Below are 18,839 nucleotides of genomic sequence, written 5' to 3' on the forward strand. Positions count from 1 at the left end.
GAGTTTCTCTCTTCATCTTCAGACTGGGCTCTAGCCACAGCTAAAATCCCGTCACTGCAAAAAAATCATGAGAGTTGGCAACAGTGATGTTACAAAACTGTCATCATTTCCCTAAGTTTTGACAAACTTTACAGACTGCATGGAGAACTGAAAATGGAACAACTGTAGGTGTAACATTGTAAGGAAGGTATGCTTCAATGTGGTGACATCTATAATGTATCAGAAGTGAGGAATGATTAAGAGTTTTATCTGCATCTCTTTTTAAATTTTTAATTAAATTAACACCATCTGATATTTTGTAATGGAGCTTACTAGAAACTGTAAATGCTTCTTCATACTAGGTTAATAAATGTGTGACTCACACATGAATGCTAGTAAGAGTCAACTGAACTTTATTTGTTTACCCCAGTCAGCTGACATGGGTATGGGTTACTAGCCCTGTCACGTGACTGGAGTCAGGCTCACTGGCTCCAGTGGTTACTGTACCCTTCAGTACACAGCAGTTGTCACACATGAATGTCAGAAAGTCAGTGCTTTCTTCTATTTGCACCAGCAGAAGAAGAGCTGGCCTATGCATGACAGTGGGGTGTTTACTCCAAGACCTACTGTTCCGGGCGGTTCTCAGTCAATGCCACTCCGGCTGAGGACTGTGTGACAGGAGAATAATACAGTAGGCCCAGACTACCCATCCAAACAGATATATCACAGCTGCCATCACTGCCTCCACAGGGGAGAGGGACAGTTGCTGTCACCACTGAAGCTCCCATGCAGAGTAGGTATCTGCTACTGTTCTGTCAGAGATTACACAGCCCTATCCTGCTGCCCCTTCCACTCTACTCCAATTCAAGTAGAGAGCTGGGTCATAATTTGGGGGCAATGCCAGAAGTGTCTTGAGGGAGTGGGTATGTGAGTGTTGCCTTTATGTGGCCCTGGATGGGTCTAACTTACAATGAAGTTGGTTGAGATGGGGATTCTACTTTCGTATGATAGGCAAACTATAAAGCGTTTGTTGTTTTGGATTTGGCTTGCATTTGGGTGAGATGTGCACCCTGAAGCTTGAGTGCTAATTAGAATGTCATCTGATGTATCCTAGCCTTTTTCATAGGAAAATTTGAGGTGGACATCTCATAATCAGGGTCTCCTCCACATGTGACTTCTGCTTCCAGTCAGGCTGGAAATTTGTTCTGTTTAATATTGCACTATTTTGATTCTTGGGTTTCCAGTTGGTAACTGGAGGTGACATAGCATGGGGAATAAATTAGGGAGGCTATTTAAAAAGAAAAGTTAACTCACTACTCTGGAACGTTCAGGATTGCTCTTAAAAATGGCCAAAGGTGAGGGTGATGGATCTGATTATTCTTCAGTATGCTGATAAACCCATCTGATTATTTTTTCTTGGTCAGACCTGAACTTTACACAATAACATAAAATATTTGTGGCTAGATTTTACACTGACAGATTGTCATTAGTTTGTAGCAGGTAGGGGTTAAATGGAGTCCACTGTCAGAAGGGGAAAAAAGGGAACTTCCATCCCTATCTGCATTTCTTTCTGAAGAGGACTCTCAAGTGTCAACAGTATTTCCAAACAGATGTACCAATATCATTTATGCGTAACTCCAGCTCCGGGCAAGAATTAAAAATCTCTCCTCTTTCGCTAATGTCTGATTTGTTGTCTTATTTTTTTTTTCAGCATCGCAGAAGCAGTAAGATTGGCTTGGCAGATTGTGTGAGAGAAGGGAAGCACACAGCTACCATTGGGCAGTAAGTGCCAGTTTTAAGTGTTATTTTCTTATCTAACCAGCAACACATATTGCTTCTGGTTTTAAAGTGAATGGAGATGAGCAGGACGTTCAGAGTTATTGGTTTGAAATGTTTTTAGACCTGCTGCTCAGCACTGGGAGTGCTACTTTCATTTCAATCACTTTGTAACACGCACACGTGTACAATCCAAAGGCTTCTAAACTGAAGTGCTCTGAAAAATGTCAAGATATCAATTTGGCGGTAATCAGGGACCTGGACATAAGCGCTGTACAGAAATATACAGTAAATTATTGATGTGCTACAAACTGAAAAGTGTGTTAAATGGCATTCAGGTAAACTCGTTCAGATACCAAGAAGTTTTAAATAGATAATATTCAAAATTATTCAAAATCCCTCTAAAATTAGAGGGAGCAGTGCAGGCATGCACACACTAATTTATGCCCTCAGAAGCTAGGAATAAAGCCATATCTGTCCATTTTGTATACATGCTACTAAAATGCCACTCTGTTTTATATTATAAATGACTGTCAGCTTTGTTTGCAATGTGCCTTGCTGCTAATTTACACTGTTTTTGGAATAATGCCAGCTTAATTTCTATTGTAAAATATAGATGGCTTCTATTTTTCCCCTTGAGAAAATATCTCTGCAGCAGAATACAACATATAATAATAAACCTTAAAGGGCTTGGTAGACTTAATTTGCAAACGGTGCATAATGTACTAAATTGGAGGGCTGATGGTGTACGAACATTTAGAATTATTTGCAGCTGCATTAAGCCCATCAGCTGCTTTCTGAAAATAATGCAGAGATTTTGCATGTGTGACTTTTCATGCCGCAATTATCAGCTTCTTAAAACATACAAGTAAGTGTAAGGGTGCCATTTGTGAACTAACTAGAGTTAAAAAATTGACAGCTATTCAGGTAGAACTGTCTGGAAATGTAGTCTGGTACTCTAGGTCTCATGGTTCTACTTCAAATAATTAGGGGATGGATCGCGCCTTTTCTTTTTACAGAAGTGCAGATTAATAGGAGGGAATAAGGTCTCCCCTGCCACCATCCGTGTGACTAATGTAAGAGACAGCCAGATGTGGAGTTCCTGCACTCCTGAGAGCACAGGATCTTTACCTCAGCTACTCCCCCTCGGAACAACTGAGCAAAGGGGCTGGGGAGGTGGAACAAGGGTTCCACCATGCCCATGTTCTGGCTGGTCATGCTATGAGAGAGAGTATAGTATTCCCACTATGTAGCTGTAATAACTGACTCCCCTCCCTCCTGCCACAACTCAGAGACCCACAATGCCTCTAGTGCTCTCCACCCCACCCAGAGTATGGTGCATCTCCACCCCATACCTTCCTATGTACTCTATACTAAAAGCTCAAGCTAGCACTAACTAAATAAATCATTAATACTAGCTTAATATAGTAGTGGGAAGGAAGAAAGGAAGGAAGACAGAGAAAGTAGCTACATCAGATGAATTACTAGGTGACATGGGGTGGTAGAAAAGATCTAATTTGCTTGAATAAATATGGGAACCATCCATATACCAGCAGGATAATCTGGCAACCCATCTCCTACTGTCAATAAAAAGGTGCCAATCATATGTTTGACATAAAATTTATCTGAAAAAAGAACACCTTGAAGGTACGCCTGCATTATCTCCTCAGAAATCAGCACCAATGTTTTGAATGAGAGAGGAGCATCCATAGAAATATTAGAACAAGAGAAGTGATGATAATGTTTTGAATAAAGTGGGGGCGAAGATGAACCAAGAAGGTGTGATCTGCAGCTCTTTGTTTGGAAGAGTGTCCAGAGAAACTGGAGGCTCATGGGTTTATTAGTGGGAAATAGTCTCATTTTTATGTCACTGGCACAAGCCCAGCCTAGTCCAATAGGGACCAAACATTATTTCCACCTAGTGATTTTTTCACACTGTATGTGTAATGAGCAAGATAAAGGTGTCCATGTTTGAAAAAACAAACAAAAGAACCCCACAGCTGTTGTTCATTGTCACTCGTGTTTACAGTTTTAGCAGAGGAGCTGAAGACTGAAATCCCCTAATTCACAGGATATGTCAGCCCTGCAAAATGTCGGGTGGGATTGGATAGGCAGGGTATGGAAAGCTTGCCCTACCACCGGCTATGCTGTTCTTTTCCTGGTCACACATGGAGGAGTTTAGTCTGCAAGGCTGTCAACCCTGTGTCCTTCACAAGCAGAACAAAAATGAGGGGAAAAATAAAAACATCTGCCTAGTGCTCTGCATATTTACACCAAGAGGGAGTATGTTGCCATTTTTAATATGCTGTCATTATTTTGTTAATCGTTCAAAAAATAATTGGTGAGCAAATGTGAGCAGTGGCCGTTATGTGTACATAGCAGCTACCACTGCTCTTTATAGAACTTATATATGAAATGAATAGACAACGTTCACAGTTAAATAGTACATAAGCCATTATTTATTAAGATGTTTCCTACTCTGGCTGTTCAATGGGCCATAAAATACCAGTTGATGGAACAATAATATTTTATTCTATTTTCTCCAAATAAAATGAAGATTGGTTCCCTAATGAAACATGTGCCGAACAATCATCCCTATCCTACCAGGCATGTGTGGACAACTGCCCACTTGTGGTGGACTTTGTTAGTGATGGTTATGGGGTAAGAACTGGAAGACATTTCAAATGAACCCAAGACAGTTTTCAACATATGTCAATGGTGTACAGTTCAAACATTCAAAGAGGAAAAGAGTGTTCACATTTAAACAATTATGACCTTAAAGTAGATGATAGAATACAGAGATTCCAAAGCAAGTTGGGCCAGATCCTCACCACGAGGGGGCAACTTCCTGCTGCTCCAGTGATGCAGAGCTGCTCTAAAGCCATTTTAGCCAGCTTCTGGAGGATTTCTCCAGTGCAGGAGAATTCCCAGGTAGACAGATTTGCTGCGGAAGCTCCTACTCCAGCCTCTATCCCTGAAGCCAGCACTAGGGGTATTAGTGGGGAAAAAGAGTGCCCCTGGTATCCCTGGCAGTGAAAAAATAGTTTCCTGAAGGTTGTAAGGGGCTTTCTTAATGGGTTTAGCCTGGAATGAAGAACCCCACAGAGCAGGGTTCCAAAGGCAGTTTACAGGCATCTTTACACTCCATCCCTGCCCCTTATCTCCTTGGGGCTGCAGCAAAGGATTGGGGCCATGAGCTTGATATTATGGTATGCTGTTTTCATATTAGCACCAGTGGTCACTTATTTCATAAACTGCATAGCATAATAGCTCATATAGGGGGTAACTATACTGCCACCAATGGTCTTAAGCTTTGCCAGGAAAAGTGAAGCAAAATTAATACCCCGTTCTGTAAAAAAAAATATATTTTATTCATCGGTAAAATCTCTGTTTGTAGGAGTGTCTTGCACAACGGGGTCCTGGTCAATGACTAGGGTTGGTAGGTGCTCCTGTCATATGTAAAAAATAATCTGTATATTTTAATCAGAGAGGAAACACTAAAATGCAGGGATACAAAGCTGTAAATAAAGATGTCTGAGCCACATTTTTCCTGACTGGGTGAGGAATAGCTGAATCATGTTGAAGATGAGATTGTAGGACTTTTGGGTCGAATATTTGTTGGCTGTTTTCACCAGGAATCAGTATCATGTAAAAGTTCAGAGACCCCTTGCAATCTGATATTCTTTTTCCTCATTTTGTTGTTCAGCAGGGGCCAGATTGTGCAATCTATGCACATTGATGAGCAGGTACTCACATAAGTAGTCCCATAAAAGTCAAGGGGCTAAAATTTGGCCCCATAGAAATCAATGGCAAAACTCCCATTGGTGTCAGTGGAGCCATCATTTCATCCAAGGAGTTTACAGGATCCAATTCTACCACCTGTACTCCCATGGTGACTATTTATGGTGGAATAAGGAACTACTACACAGCTGTGATGCTAGCAGAATCAGGCCCTAAATTATTTGAGGATTTGATTTTCTTCAAAAATGATCACAGCAGCACTATGATCATCTACTGTAACTTCCCAGTTAGATACTTTTCCTTCTGGGCTTGTAAATTGTAAACCCAACATTTGAAACCTACAACGTATAGCCGGCACTCTTTCTTCTAAAGGGTCAAGTCTTTAGGTCATTAAGCCTTCAGATTTGGAAATCATATCAGAAAGTCTTTTAAAGCTGAAGTCTGAGTCAGGGCTCAGGGTTGAGAAAATAGCAGCTTTTAATGTTGCTCCTGGTCTTGTCTGGGGTGGAAATGGAAAAGTTTGTTTTTTGTAAACATCCGAATCATTCTAACTCTTTGGCACATCATAACAAATCACCGTAAATAAATGTGTCGGTGGGGCTAATGTGTCAATAAGGGGACTAAGGGTATGTCTACACTACGAAATTAGGTCGAATTTATAGAAGTCGTTTTTTTTTAAATCGGTTTTATATATTCGAGTGTGTGTGTCCCCACAGAAAATGCTCTAAGTGCATTAAGTGCATTAACTCGGCGGAGCGCTTCCACAGTACCGAGGCAAGCGTCGACTTCCGGAGCGTTGCACTGTGGGTAGCTATCCCACAGTTCCCGCAGTCTCCGCTGCCCATTGGAATTCTGGGTTGATATCCCAATGCCTGATGGGGCTAAAACATTGTCGCGGGTGGTTCTGGGTACATATCGTCAGGCCCCCGTTCCCACCCTCCCTCCCCCTGTGAAAGCAAGGGCAGACAATCATTTTGCGCCTTTTTTCCTGAGTTACCTGTGCAGACGCCATACCACGGCAAGCATGGAGCCCGCTCAGGTAACCGTCACCCTATGTCTCCTGGATGCTGGCAGACGCGGTACGGCATTGCTACACAGTAGCAGCAACCCCTTGCCTTGTGGCAGCAGACGGTACAGTATGACTGGTAGCCGTCATCGTCATGTCTGAGGTGCTCCTGGTCGCCTCTGTGAGGTCGATCAGGAGCGCCTGGGCAGACATGGGCACAGGGACTAAATTTGGAGTGACTTGAGCAGGTCATTCTCTTTAGTCCTGCAGTCAGTCCTATTGAACCGTCTTATGGTGAGCGGGCAGGCGATATGGACTGCTAGCAGTCGTACTGTACCATCTTCTGCCGAGCAGCCATGAGATGTGGATGGCATGCAGTCCTTCTGCACCGTCTGCTGCCAGCCAAAGATGTAAAAGATAGATGGAGTGGATCAAAACAAGAAATAGACCAGATTTGCTTCCCCCCCTCCCCTGTCTAGGGGACTCATTCTTCTAGATCGCACTGCAGTCACTTACAGAGAAGGTGCAGCGAGGTAAATCTAGCCATGTATCAATCAGAGGCCAGGCTAACCTCCTTGTTCCAATAACAACGATAACTTAGGTGCACCATTTCTTATTGGAACCCTCCGTGAAGTCCTGCCTGAAATACTCCTTGATGTAAAGCCACCCCCTTTGTTGATTTTAGCTCCCTGAAGCCAACCCTGTAAGCCGTGTCGTCAGTCACCCCTCCCTCCGTCAGAGCAACGGCAGACAATCGTTCCGCGCCTTTTTTCTGTGCGGACGCCATACCAAGGCAAGCATGGAGGCCGCTGAGCTCATTTTGGCAATTAGGAGCACATCAACCACCACACGCATTATCCAGCAGTATATGCAGCACCAGAACATGGCAACGCGATACCGGGCGAGGAGGCGACGTCAGCGCGGTCCCGTGAGTGATCAGGACATGGACACAGATTTCTCTGAAAGCATGGGCCCTGACAATGCATGCATCATGGTGCTAATGGGGCAGGTTCATGCTGTGGAACGCCAATTCTGGGCTCGAGAAACAAGCACAGACTGGTGGGACCGCATAGTGTTGCAGGTCTGGGACGATTCCCAGTGGCTGCGAAACTTTCGCATGCGTAAGGGCACTTTCATGGAACTTTGTGACTTGCTTTCCCCTGCCCTGAAGCGCATGAATACCAGGATGAGAGCAGCCCTCACAGTTGAGAAGCGAGTGGCGATAGCCCTGTGGAAGCTTGCAACGCCAGACAGCTACCGGTCAGTTGGGAATCAATTTGGAGTGGGCAAATCTACTGTGGGGGCTGCTGTTATGCAAGTAGCTCACGCAATCAAAGATCTGCTGATGTCAAGGGTAGTGACCCTGGGAAATGTGCAGGTCATAGTGGATGGCTTTGCTGCAATGGGATTCCCTAACTGTGGTGGGGCTATAGACGGAACCCATATCCCTATCTTGGCACCGGAGCACCAAGCCGCCGAGTACATAAACCGCAAGGGGTACTTTTCGATAGTGCTGCAAGCTCTGGTGGATCACAAGGGACGTTTCACCAACATCAACGTGGGATGGCCGGGAAAGGTGCATGACGCTCGCATCTTCAGGAACTCTGGTCTGTTTCAAAAGCTGCAGGAAGGGACTTTATTCCCAGACCAGAAAATAACTGTTGGGGATGTTGAAATGCCTATATGTATCCTTGGGGACCCAGCCTACCCCTTAATGCCATGGCTCATGAAGCCGTACACAGGCAGCCTGGACAGTAGTCAGGAGCTGTTCAACTACAGGCTGAGCAAGTGCAGAATGGTGGTAGAATGTGCATTTGGACGTTTAAAGGCGCGCTGGCGCAGTTTACTGACTCGCTTAGACCTCAGCGAAACCAATATTCCCACTGTTATTACTGCTTGCTGTGTGCTCCACAATATCTGTGAGAGTAAGGGGGAGACGTTTATGGCGGGGTGGGAGGCTGAGGCAAATCGCCTAGCTGCTGGTTACGCGCAGCCAGACACCAGGGCGGTTAGAAGAGCACAGGAGGGCGCGGTACGCATCAGAGAAGCTTTGAAAACCAGTTTCATGACTGGCCAGGCTACGGTGTGAAAGTTCTGTTTGTTTCTCCTTGATGAAACCCCCCGCCCCTTGGTTCACTCTACTTCCCTGTAAGCTAACCACCCTCCCCTCCTCCCTTTAATCACCGCTTGCAGAGGCAATAAAGTCATTGCTGCTTCACAGTCATGCATTCGTTATTCATTCATCACACAAATAGGGAGATGACTACCAAGGTATCCCAGGAGGGGTGGTGGAGGAGGGAAGGAAAATGCCACACAGCACTTTAAGCACAGCACTTTAAAAGTTTACAACTTTAAAATTTATTGAATGACAGCCTTCTTTTTTTTGGGCAATCCTCTGTGGTGGAGTGGCTGGTTGGCCGGAGGCCCCCCCACCGCGTTCTTGGGCGTCTGGGTGTGGAGGCTATGGAACTTGGGGAGGAGGGCGGTTGGTTACAGAGGGGCAGCAGTGGCAGTCTGTGCTCCAGCTGCCTTTGCTGCAGCTCAACCATACACTGGAGCATTCTGGTTTGGTCCTGCAGCAGCCTCAGCATTGAATCCTGCCTCCTCTCATCACGCTGCCGCCACATTTGAGCTTCAGCCCTGTCTTCAGCCCGCCACTTACTCTCTTCAGCCCGCCACTTACTCTCTTCAGCCCGCCACTTACTCTCTTCAGCCCGCCACTTACTCTCTTCAGCCCGCCACCTCTCCTCCCGGTCATTTTGTGCTTTCCTGCACTCTGACATTATTTGCCTCCACGCATTCGTCTGTGCTCTGTCAGTGTGGGAGGACAGCATGAGCTCGGAGAACATTTCATCGCGAGTGCGTTTTTTTTTCTTTCTAAGCTTCACTAGCCTCTGGGAAGGAGAAGATCCTGTGATCATTGAAACACATGCAGCTGGTGGAGAAAAAAAAAGGGACAGCGGTATTTAAAAAGACACATTTTATAAAACAGTCGCTACACTCTTTCAGGGTAAACCTTGCTGTTAACATTACATACATAGCACATGTGCTTTTGTTACAAGGTCGCATTTTGCCTCCTCCCACCGCGTGACTACCCCCTCAACCTTCCCCCCTCCCTGTGGCTAACAGCGGGGAACATTTCTGTTCAGCCACAGGCAAACAGCCCAGCAGGAACGGGCACCTCTGAGTGTCCCTGAAGAAAAGCACTCTATTTCAACCAGGTGACCATGAATTATATCTCACTCTCCTGAGGATAACACAGAGAGATAAAGAACGGATTTTGGTTGAATGCCAGCAAACATACACTGCAATGCTTTGTTCTACAGTGATTCCCGAGTACGTGTTACTGGCCTGGAGTGGTAAAGTGTCCTACCATGAAGGACGAAATAAGGCTGCCCTCCCCAGAAACCTTTTGCAAAGGCTTTAGGACTACATCTAGGAGAACCGCAAATGCCAGGGCAAAGTAATCCTTTCACATGCTTGCTTTTAAACCATGTATAGCATTTTAAAAGGTACACTCACCAGAGGTCCCTTCTCCGCCTGCTGGGTCCAGGAGGCAGCCTTGGGTGGGTTCAGGGGGTACTGGCTCCAGGTCTAGGATGAGAAACAGTTCCTGGCTGTCGGGAAAACCGGTTTCTCCGCTTGCTTGCTGTGAGCTATCTACAACCTCCTCCTCCTCATCATCTTCTTCGTCCCCAAAACCTGCTTCCGTATTGCCTCCATCTCCATTGAAGGAGTCAAACAACACAGCTGGGGTAGTGGTGGCTGAACCCCCTAAAATGGCATGCAGCTCATCATAGAAGCGGCATGTTTGGGGCTCTGACCCAGAGCGGCTGTTCGCCTCTCTGGTTTTCTGGTAGGCTTGCCTCAGCTCCTTCAGTTTCACGCGGCACTCCTTCGGGTCCCTGTTATGGCCTCTGTCCTTCATGCCCTGGGAGATTTTCACAAAGGTTTTGGCATTTCGAAAACTGGAACGGAGTTCTGATAGCACGGATTCCTCTCCCCAAACAGCGATCAGATCCTGTACCTCCCGTTCGGTCCATGCTGGAGCTCTTTTGCGATTCTGGGACTCCATCATGGTCACCTGTGCTGATGAGCTCTGCATGGTCACCTGCAGCTTGCCACGCTGGCCAAACAGGAAATGAGATTCAAAAGTTTGCGGTTCTTTTCCTGTCTACTTGGCCAGTGCATCTGAGTTGAGAGTGCTGTCCAGAGTGGTCAGAATGGAGCACTCTGGGATAGCTCCCGGAGGCCAATACCATCGAATTGTGTCCACAGTACCCCAAATTCGAGCCGGGAACGTTGATTTAAGTGCTAATCCACTTGTCAGGGGTGGAGTAAGGAAATCGATTTTAAGAGCCCTTTAAGTCGAAATAAAGGGCTTCACTGTGTGGACGGGTGCAGGTTTAAATCGATTTAACGTTGCTAAATTCGACCTAAAGTCCTAGTGTAGACCAGGGCTAAAAGTAAAATGGGAGTCAGATTTCAAAGATATCTGCAGGCTAACAATCTTAAATCCAAAGCAATGAGAGCAGAGTGGTCAGCAAGTGAGAAGGTCCAAAGAGAGAAGAGAAAGCAAAGATAGGATCTCCTCATGCTAGGAATTAAACTGACAAACTGTCTCCTAGTCTATACACCTACAGAAGGAAGAAAATATTAAAAGGAGAAGAAAGCAGCAGGGCTAAACAGTGAAGGGTAGTACCAAGCTATTTCTAGGAGTGAGCAGAAAAGAAGGAAGATCTGAGGAAGGAAACTGGCTGGACAAACTCAGCTTAGATTATCAGATTTCTCAGTCTTTAAGGCTCTCCGTATTCATCCTGTGTCCTCAAAAGAGCAACCAAGAAAGCAGAATGGTTTCCAGAAGCAAAGAATAACAAAAGACTGCTGAAATATGTGCAGTTAGGAAGTGATAGCAGAGAGCTAATGTATAAATCTACTCCCTTTACTTCCCACACGTATGTGGCCCCCACTTCCCTTCCCTTCCCTCGCCCCAGTACTTTTTCTGGATGTTCACTCCTGGATTTTTTAATGATTCTTGATCATTGAGTAGGATGATGATAAATGTTCTCTCTCTTCACTTACAGGAAATAGGTTAAGATCCAGCAGATATATAGGTTATACCTCAAGTTAGCTTCTGCATGTAAAGTGTCTAGTAGCTTCTTTCAAATATTAAAATAAATGTTCTCAGGCATACAAGAAGTGATCTCATATGTGGCTCCTAAAATGTCCTTCAGCTGACACTTGAAAGCTTCATACATATCAAATTCTGTGTCAGACTTTATAAAGAACATTTCAAAAGAAAGTTTATACTGCTTGGTTTGGTGCCAGGCTGCTACTAATACGGTGTGAATGAGGGGGAAAAAAGTTTTGAAAATGAATGCTACAAATGCTCTTAACACTTCTTAGTATATATCAATCTGTGTTTCACTGATTACTCATAAATATGTGCAATATAAATCCCACGGTATCATGGCTCCATGATACAAGTGCCACAAAGTTTGCACATTCCCAAAACTGAGATTTTGCTGAAAGTCATGTGAGTTCAGAGAACACATTAAAAAGAAAAAAAAATATGGAAACAGAAAATGTTTTTGTTCTGGGATATCAATCCACTTTATGAGTCTATTGAACCAGTATACAATAGAGAGAAACTATCAGTTTGTAAATATATCCTCACATATTACTTAGCATTGCATGTATATTCTGAATTGGTGATATGCTGGTGGGCTGGGGAAGGTGAATAATTACAAAAATAATCTCAGCACATTATATTTGTCAGATCATAAACCCATCTGTCAGAAAGGTGAATAGTTAAATCATCAAATTATTTTATGTTGCAAACATGTAATGGAAGTTTTGTAATAGCTATGCATATGTTGTGAATATTAGGATTTGCACACATTATGGAATTGCATTGTATACACTATGGATTTGTGTTTTGCAAGTGTGTAAGAGAATTTGCCAAAGACTTTTGCATTATGTATATATTGTACATGTATATATATAGGTATATATCTAACTAACATAATATATATATATATACACACACCAAAACACTCAGAAGCAATTATTGTGCTCTTGACATATTTTTAGTAACAATGTGATAGTATACAGACTGAAAAAAACAAAAAACCCACACAAAACAAAAACATACAGTTTTTTAAAAAATGTAGAGGTACAACAATATGAGATATAAGACACAGTTCTCTGCTAGCATAAATTGGTGCAGTGAGATCAATATTATCATACAGTTGACTTCAATAGGGCTGGGATAATCATAGCAACAGAGAATTTGGCCCCAAATTACCTGCAGATATACAATTTTGAAAAGAATGCAAATATGCTTTTACTACGTAAGTAGGATAAATATTTCCCTACTCATTAGTAAAATTTAAAGACTTTTTTCCCCCTGCTACAGTACATTTCTTGTTGGAAGGCTTTGGTGCAGATATAATAACCACAATTATTACTTTTTAAAATGTAGTCTTTAGATAGATTTCTTGGTTAAAATATAATATCTTGTACCTTTTTAAAAGATGTTTTGAGACCCTTTTTTATCAAACTTTTGTATGTGGAGTTAATTTGAGTTTCATTTATTTGCAATAGTAATACTGAGCAAATTTATAAGCTGGAAAACATAAGGATGCTTTCTTGGAGATTCCAGAGATTTCCAGTCACTGTAGGCAATGTATTCATAGCAGATACACTAGTTTCTTTTAATAATAGAAAAATCACAGGTTTTTCATGTCCTAAAATAGATAACCTAGTTATCCGGATAGTGGGAATCCTCCAACCCAGTAAAAGTCTTTAAATGTAAGGTGTTCTGTGCAAGTCCATTCAGCCAGTCTAGTTTGCCCCAAGGGTGAAAAGTTCAAATGCTTGATGCTTGTATTAGTTTCTGCTTGAAAGTGACAATATAAATAGTTACTGCTAAAAACAGAAATGTGATTTTTCTCCAAAGTTACTAAGAAAAAAATAAAAATGTGACATTTAGCCCTTCATTTTCTCAATCTGTTCTGGAAGGCTTCTGGACTAGATCTGGTATTTTTCTAATTATCAAGGATTCTTTTCCTGCCAAGATGGTGAAGGTAAGTCAAATATGTTTTGTGTTTGCAGAACTAATTATGGATGGACAATTCCAGTACTAAATAATATCAGACCCAAGATTTTATTTGTTTAGTTTGTGGTGGGCAGCTGGCTCCTTCCCTCCTTCCCCCACTGAAACACACATCTAGCTGTCTAATACACATTAAAAGAAAATTATTACATTTGCAATGCACGCACTCAGGAAGTAGAAAATGCCAGAATTGGGGTTGCCTATGCATCCTTAGTTTGCCTCCCTTGTGAGAATACATTATGATAATTTCATGGTCACATACTATTTTCCCCCATGGGATCCCTGCCTCATTCAGTGCACAGAGTAGACAGTGCTCAATTAATGAGAAGATATCGAATATTTTATCTTCATTGTTCAATATATGGCCCCCCACCTTATTTATTGCACACTGTTCAAACCATGCTCTGAAGACAGAATTATGAATTTCCTCCTGGGCTTTCCTATGACATTTGTCTACAGTGCCTGAGTGTTTAAAACATATTTATTTTCACAAAAGTCCTATGAGGTGAGGGGCTATCATCTCCATTTTACAGATGCAATACTGATGCACAGACAGAATAAGGTCAAAAGTGTCTGCTAATTTTGTGTGCCCAATTTGAGATACTTGGAATCTGATTTTGCTGAGTATTTAGCTTTTTATGTTCAAAGTTCAACTCCCATTGACTTCAGACCCAGGTGTGAGAGCTCAGCACTCGGACAAATCAGATATCAGGAGGAATATACAATTAGTGACTACCTGTGAAAAGTTTGGTTTCTCCAGTGCCAAATAGGAACTCTGTGGCAGAAAAACAGGAATAGAATCCAAGTCTCCACAGTAGCATTCAACTGCCTAAACCACAAGACCATCACTGCAGGAAGAGAGAGGATGATTCTTTTTCCATCCCCTGCATTCTTAGGATGATCTGTCACAAACTAACCCTCATTTGTCCTATGTGTAACAATCTGTTCCTCCTTGTACTTATCTGTGGCACTCTAGATATGTCTGCACTGGAATTAACACCCACGGCTGGTCCATGTTAGCTGACCTGGACTCTCAGGGCTCAGTCTATGCGGCTGTTTAACTCTGGTGTAGACACTCTCTCTGGAGCCTGGGCTCTGAGACCCAAATCTCAGGTTCCCAGCTTGAGCCTGAATTAAATTTTTCTCCACTAAAATTCACTGGGACATTGTGACCTGTCTTCCATGTAGACATAGGAACTGTATGTTACAATAGCAGCAGCATGGGACTCAAATGATTACTTTCACTTTTCAGAGTGAGGGAATCCTAGCCTAGGGACAGATGTTAACATCTCTTCACATTTTGTGAAATAGATGGAAAATGTTAGAGGGTTAACACTAAACAGCTAAAATATTGAAAGAGTTGAATAAAATGAATAACATTCCCTCTTTAAAGGCTGACTTTTCTGAGTTAGATACTGAGATTCTGCTCTGTGATACAAGAAACATTCCCCACACAATTCCCCTGTTGTACAAGGGGGTGAAGGCATCTTTTGGAGAACTAACATAATTGCATTATGCTGCCCAAACACCACGGCCCCAGAGTAAGAGACATATCAAGGGCAGAAAGATGGCTGGCTGGAATAATGGCCTATAAAGCACCATTTCAAACCAGTGTTATTTAGAGCAGCCCTCAGGTTACTCTAAGTTTTGCTTCTGGCTAAGGAGGACTCTGGTTCTGTACAGAATTTGTAACACCTTTTCCAATATCTCTCTCTCCTTACCTGCACCCAGCACAGGACAGGAGTAACAGAATTTAACCTTAATGCAACTTACCCCTTGAAAGCTGACTTAAAAAACTTCCAGATATTAAGCAGCATTTATTCTAGCTCCAGCAAGATGATGGTCGCTAAAATCTTGAAGGAATCAAAGTTTGGAGAAAAAGGTTCTGAAAACCTTTAGCTCATAAGGGTTAACAAGCGTTACTATTCATGACTGAAATGCTGAGATCCCAGGCGTTCATAAGATTTATGGTAGTAGTTTCTAAACCCAGAAACCAACTGAAAATGTACGAGGTAACAAGGCACAAAAGGAGGTTGAGGTGGGATGTAGTCAACACCCAGTTGTAGGAATTTCTCCTTGAAAGTTTGAGTTTAACCTGTAGGCATTGGTTCACTTCTAGCATTTGTGAAACACCCCATAGGGTTCAGTTCACAAGCCACTTCATTGACCAACCCTACCCCTTAACTACAGCTTTCATAAAAGCTGTAACAGTTCCTATGGACCTATCCTGTTTCAAATTAAAAATGAATCTAGGTCCACAGCCTCTGTAACAGAAACTGTAGAGTTTGAAGACTAATAGAGGACCCCTGTGTTTTCTCCCTGCTTCTCTTCAACACCTCCTGCAGCTAAACAGCAGGATATTTATAGACTGAGTTTCAGGATATGTTAAATTAGCAGAGATTGACTGTGTGGAACTTTCACTGAGACAAGAGCAATTTACTCCCACTTTCAGCCAGCACTCAGAACACAGCTGACAATGAATTAAAATGATTTGTGTCATGTCCATAAGTCACCTAAGTCGCTAAATGTCTCTGCTTTTTATTAGCTGAAATTCTGTCATGAACCTCAAACTGTCCCCCATATATGACTCCACCCCCTACGTTGGAATATCTATACACACTTCCAAATACTCAGAACCTAACTCTCCCTGGTCTTTTCAACTGATATTCAGAAACATATTAATTGGATTTCCAGTGCAATACTCTTTCAAATGGAAGGTAGAGATCTCATGCAGATTCATTACATATGAGCTTAATAGTACATTGTTTAGAGTAATTTCTTTCCTACAAAGTAACTGCCTGGAAGTGCTGTCGGCAGTCTTTAGCAGAGCACCTACTCAAATATTTTGCCCTGTCGTTTTCAACTAGAATGTTTGTGTGTAGAAAAATCAGTGGAATTCATGATACTTTACGTATGTTACACACGTAAGTTTTTTCAGTTTCTGTTTAATTTAGATAAAGAAGCAAGTAGTTATAACTAGAGCTGGGCAGAATTATTTCAGTATAAAAAAAAAAGTGCTGAAAATGCAGTTTTAGTTTACCCAAAACTGCGAATTTAGGTTGAATTTGGCAAGTAGTTTCAGGGAAAAATGGAAGGGGAACTTTCTAAAAAAAAAATCAAAATGTTCTATGTTGAAACTTTTCATCTAAAAAAAGTCACATTTCAACTTTTCATTAAGAAAAAAAAAGTTGTTTTGAAACTTAGCTTGATTTAACTAAAAAAGCCCATACAATAAACAAAATGTTTTGTTTCAGGTTGAACAAAACATTTTGTTTGCCCAGAAATTATTTGTTTTCCAATTTCTCGTTTCATTAGGAAAAACATGGGAAAACTTTGTCATTGCTATATACAGTAATTTTATTTTTCGATTTTGCCACTGACCTGAAAGCTCAGTTGTTGCTCAGCACCTCTGCCATCAACATCTTGTTCCTTCTCTGTTAATCCTTTAAACAGCATTTTTGAAAGCTGTTGTCCAAACTTTGACTGATAAACTTATCCTCTGTAGTCTAATGTACTGTTTGCAGGACACTCTTGTGATGGGTCAAACAAGATTTGGAGGTTTGGGGCCGTAGGGATTAATCTCTAAACATCTGGATAAGGTTTAGTGAAACTTCAGAACTATCAAAATTTCTTATGTCTGCCACATGTAGCTGGAAATCTTGTGAGAATAGCATTTATTGCTATTTTAGCACTTCAATTGCCAGTCTTGGAAGGCAGGTGGAAGTGCATGAAAATGAAAAATAGAGAGTTAAGCAATCTTTTTAAAACATCAGAAAAGATTTGGTTCAGGTGCAGGCTGAAGGTTCAGATCACTGCTTCTGCTGTTCTTGACTTTAACCAGCTGAGAGAGAACTGAACCTCAGTCTTCACTGGTTAGGTATTTTGCCAGCAGCTGAGCTATTAAGCTGGACTTCTCCTCAACATTTGAGCCACAGTTTCTGAGAGATCAGGCTTTAAGAAGCCAACTAAAGATAGACATGGGGGTTTATATTTTAAGCACAAATTAATGAGTTTTTCAGAATGATGAGGCATTTTGCTAGTCACTCATAGCATTTCCTCTCATATATTGTTGTAATTAAAGATCTGTTCACATTTCAATTGTGAACTTTGGCTTTGAGAAATTTATAACTCGAAAATACATTTGAGGAGGGAAAAAAGTTCATAGGAAAATTACATAAACAGTGCATAACATGTGTTTTTATTACCAAGATACTACAATTCATGCTGCGTGCTACTAAATTGAAAGGAAGTCTTGGTCCTGTTGAACTCAAAGGGAGTTTTGCCATTGATTTCAGTGGGGCCAGACAGTGCTTAAAGTGTACATGGGGCAGTTAATAAGGGGTTGCAGATCCATCAATAATTAAACAACTAAAAATAAAACTGAGCTGGGTCACTGAGACATGCACTTTAAGCAGTGTCTTAGTAAAGCTTCTGCTCCCAGGTTATGATAGACCGCCCCTTCCCTTTTTGTCAGACCATATTAAGCGCAGGAGCCAGGATTTCACCTTTGATTTTTGAGGAGTATGTCTGTAGACTGCTTAGCCATTTGAATCATGTATGGTTACCAACTTTATATGCAATGATAATTATGATTATGAGAATATCAAATCAGAACTTAAAATGATCTATAAATGCATATACCTTAAATGCAGAGCTGGTAGGGAATATTCAGGCACAGATTTTTGTTGTTGGAAGATGTCAATTTGTCAAAACTGAAACTATTCATGAAAAGTAGTCAGTTTCGATTGAATTTCCTGATTCAAAACATTTTTGAACAAAAACTTATCAAATTGTTGAAACATTCCAGTGAAACATGTCCAGAATGAAAAGTTTATTATTTTGGACTCAAAATAACTTTTGGTTTTGAAATTTCTGTTAATTTATACTAAAAAAAAAAGTCAAAATAAAAATGAAACATTTCAAAATTGTTGAAACAAAACATTTCAGTTGACCAGATTAAAAAAAAAAAAAGTTTGGATGATCAGTTGGTGAAAATTGTCAAAGCTATGAATTTTAATCCCAACTCGGGATGCAAAACCAATATGAAATCTCATAAAATCTTGTGGAATAGGAAAATGATTACCTGTCTATGGCTACTTCAGTGCATAACCGCAACATTTTGTTGCCCTAACCCTGGTCCTTCCTCACATCACCACTTTCCTGTTGACTACCACCCTCACTTGCCAATCATATTTTACATTTAGATTGGACAGGGGTGGC

At 41.8% G+C, this 18,839-nt stretch overlaps 1 protein-coding gene across 3 annotated transcripts in view; it reads left to right on the forward strand.

Moving 5' to 3' along the window:
- CDH18 (cadherin 18) overlaps positions 1 to 18,839 on the forward strand; it is an 839,398-nt gene that overhangs the window by 556,451 nt on the left and 264,108 nt on the right. For all 3 annotated transcript variants that reach the window (XM_073332278.1, XM_073332279.1, XM_073332277.1), the window contains one exon: positions 1,691 to 1,761. The gene's annotated coding sequence lies outside the window, so the exon portion shown is untranslated. The remainder of the gene's footprint in view (positions 1 to 1,690; positions 1,762 to 18,839) is intronic.

The sequence above is a fragment of the Lepidochelys kempii genome, chromosome 2, assembly GCF_965140265.1.
Source record: "Lepidochelys kempii isolate rLepKem1 chromosome 2, rLepKem1.hap2, whole genome shotgun sequence".
Lineage (NCBI taxonomy): Eukaryota > Metazoa > Chordata > Testudines > Cheloniidae > Lepidochelys > Lepidochelys kempii.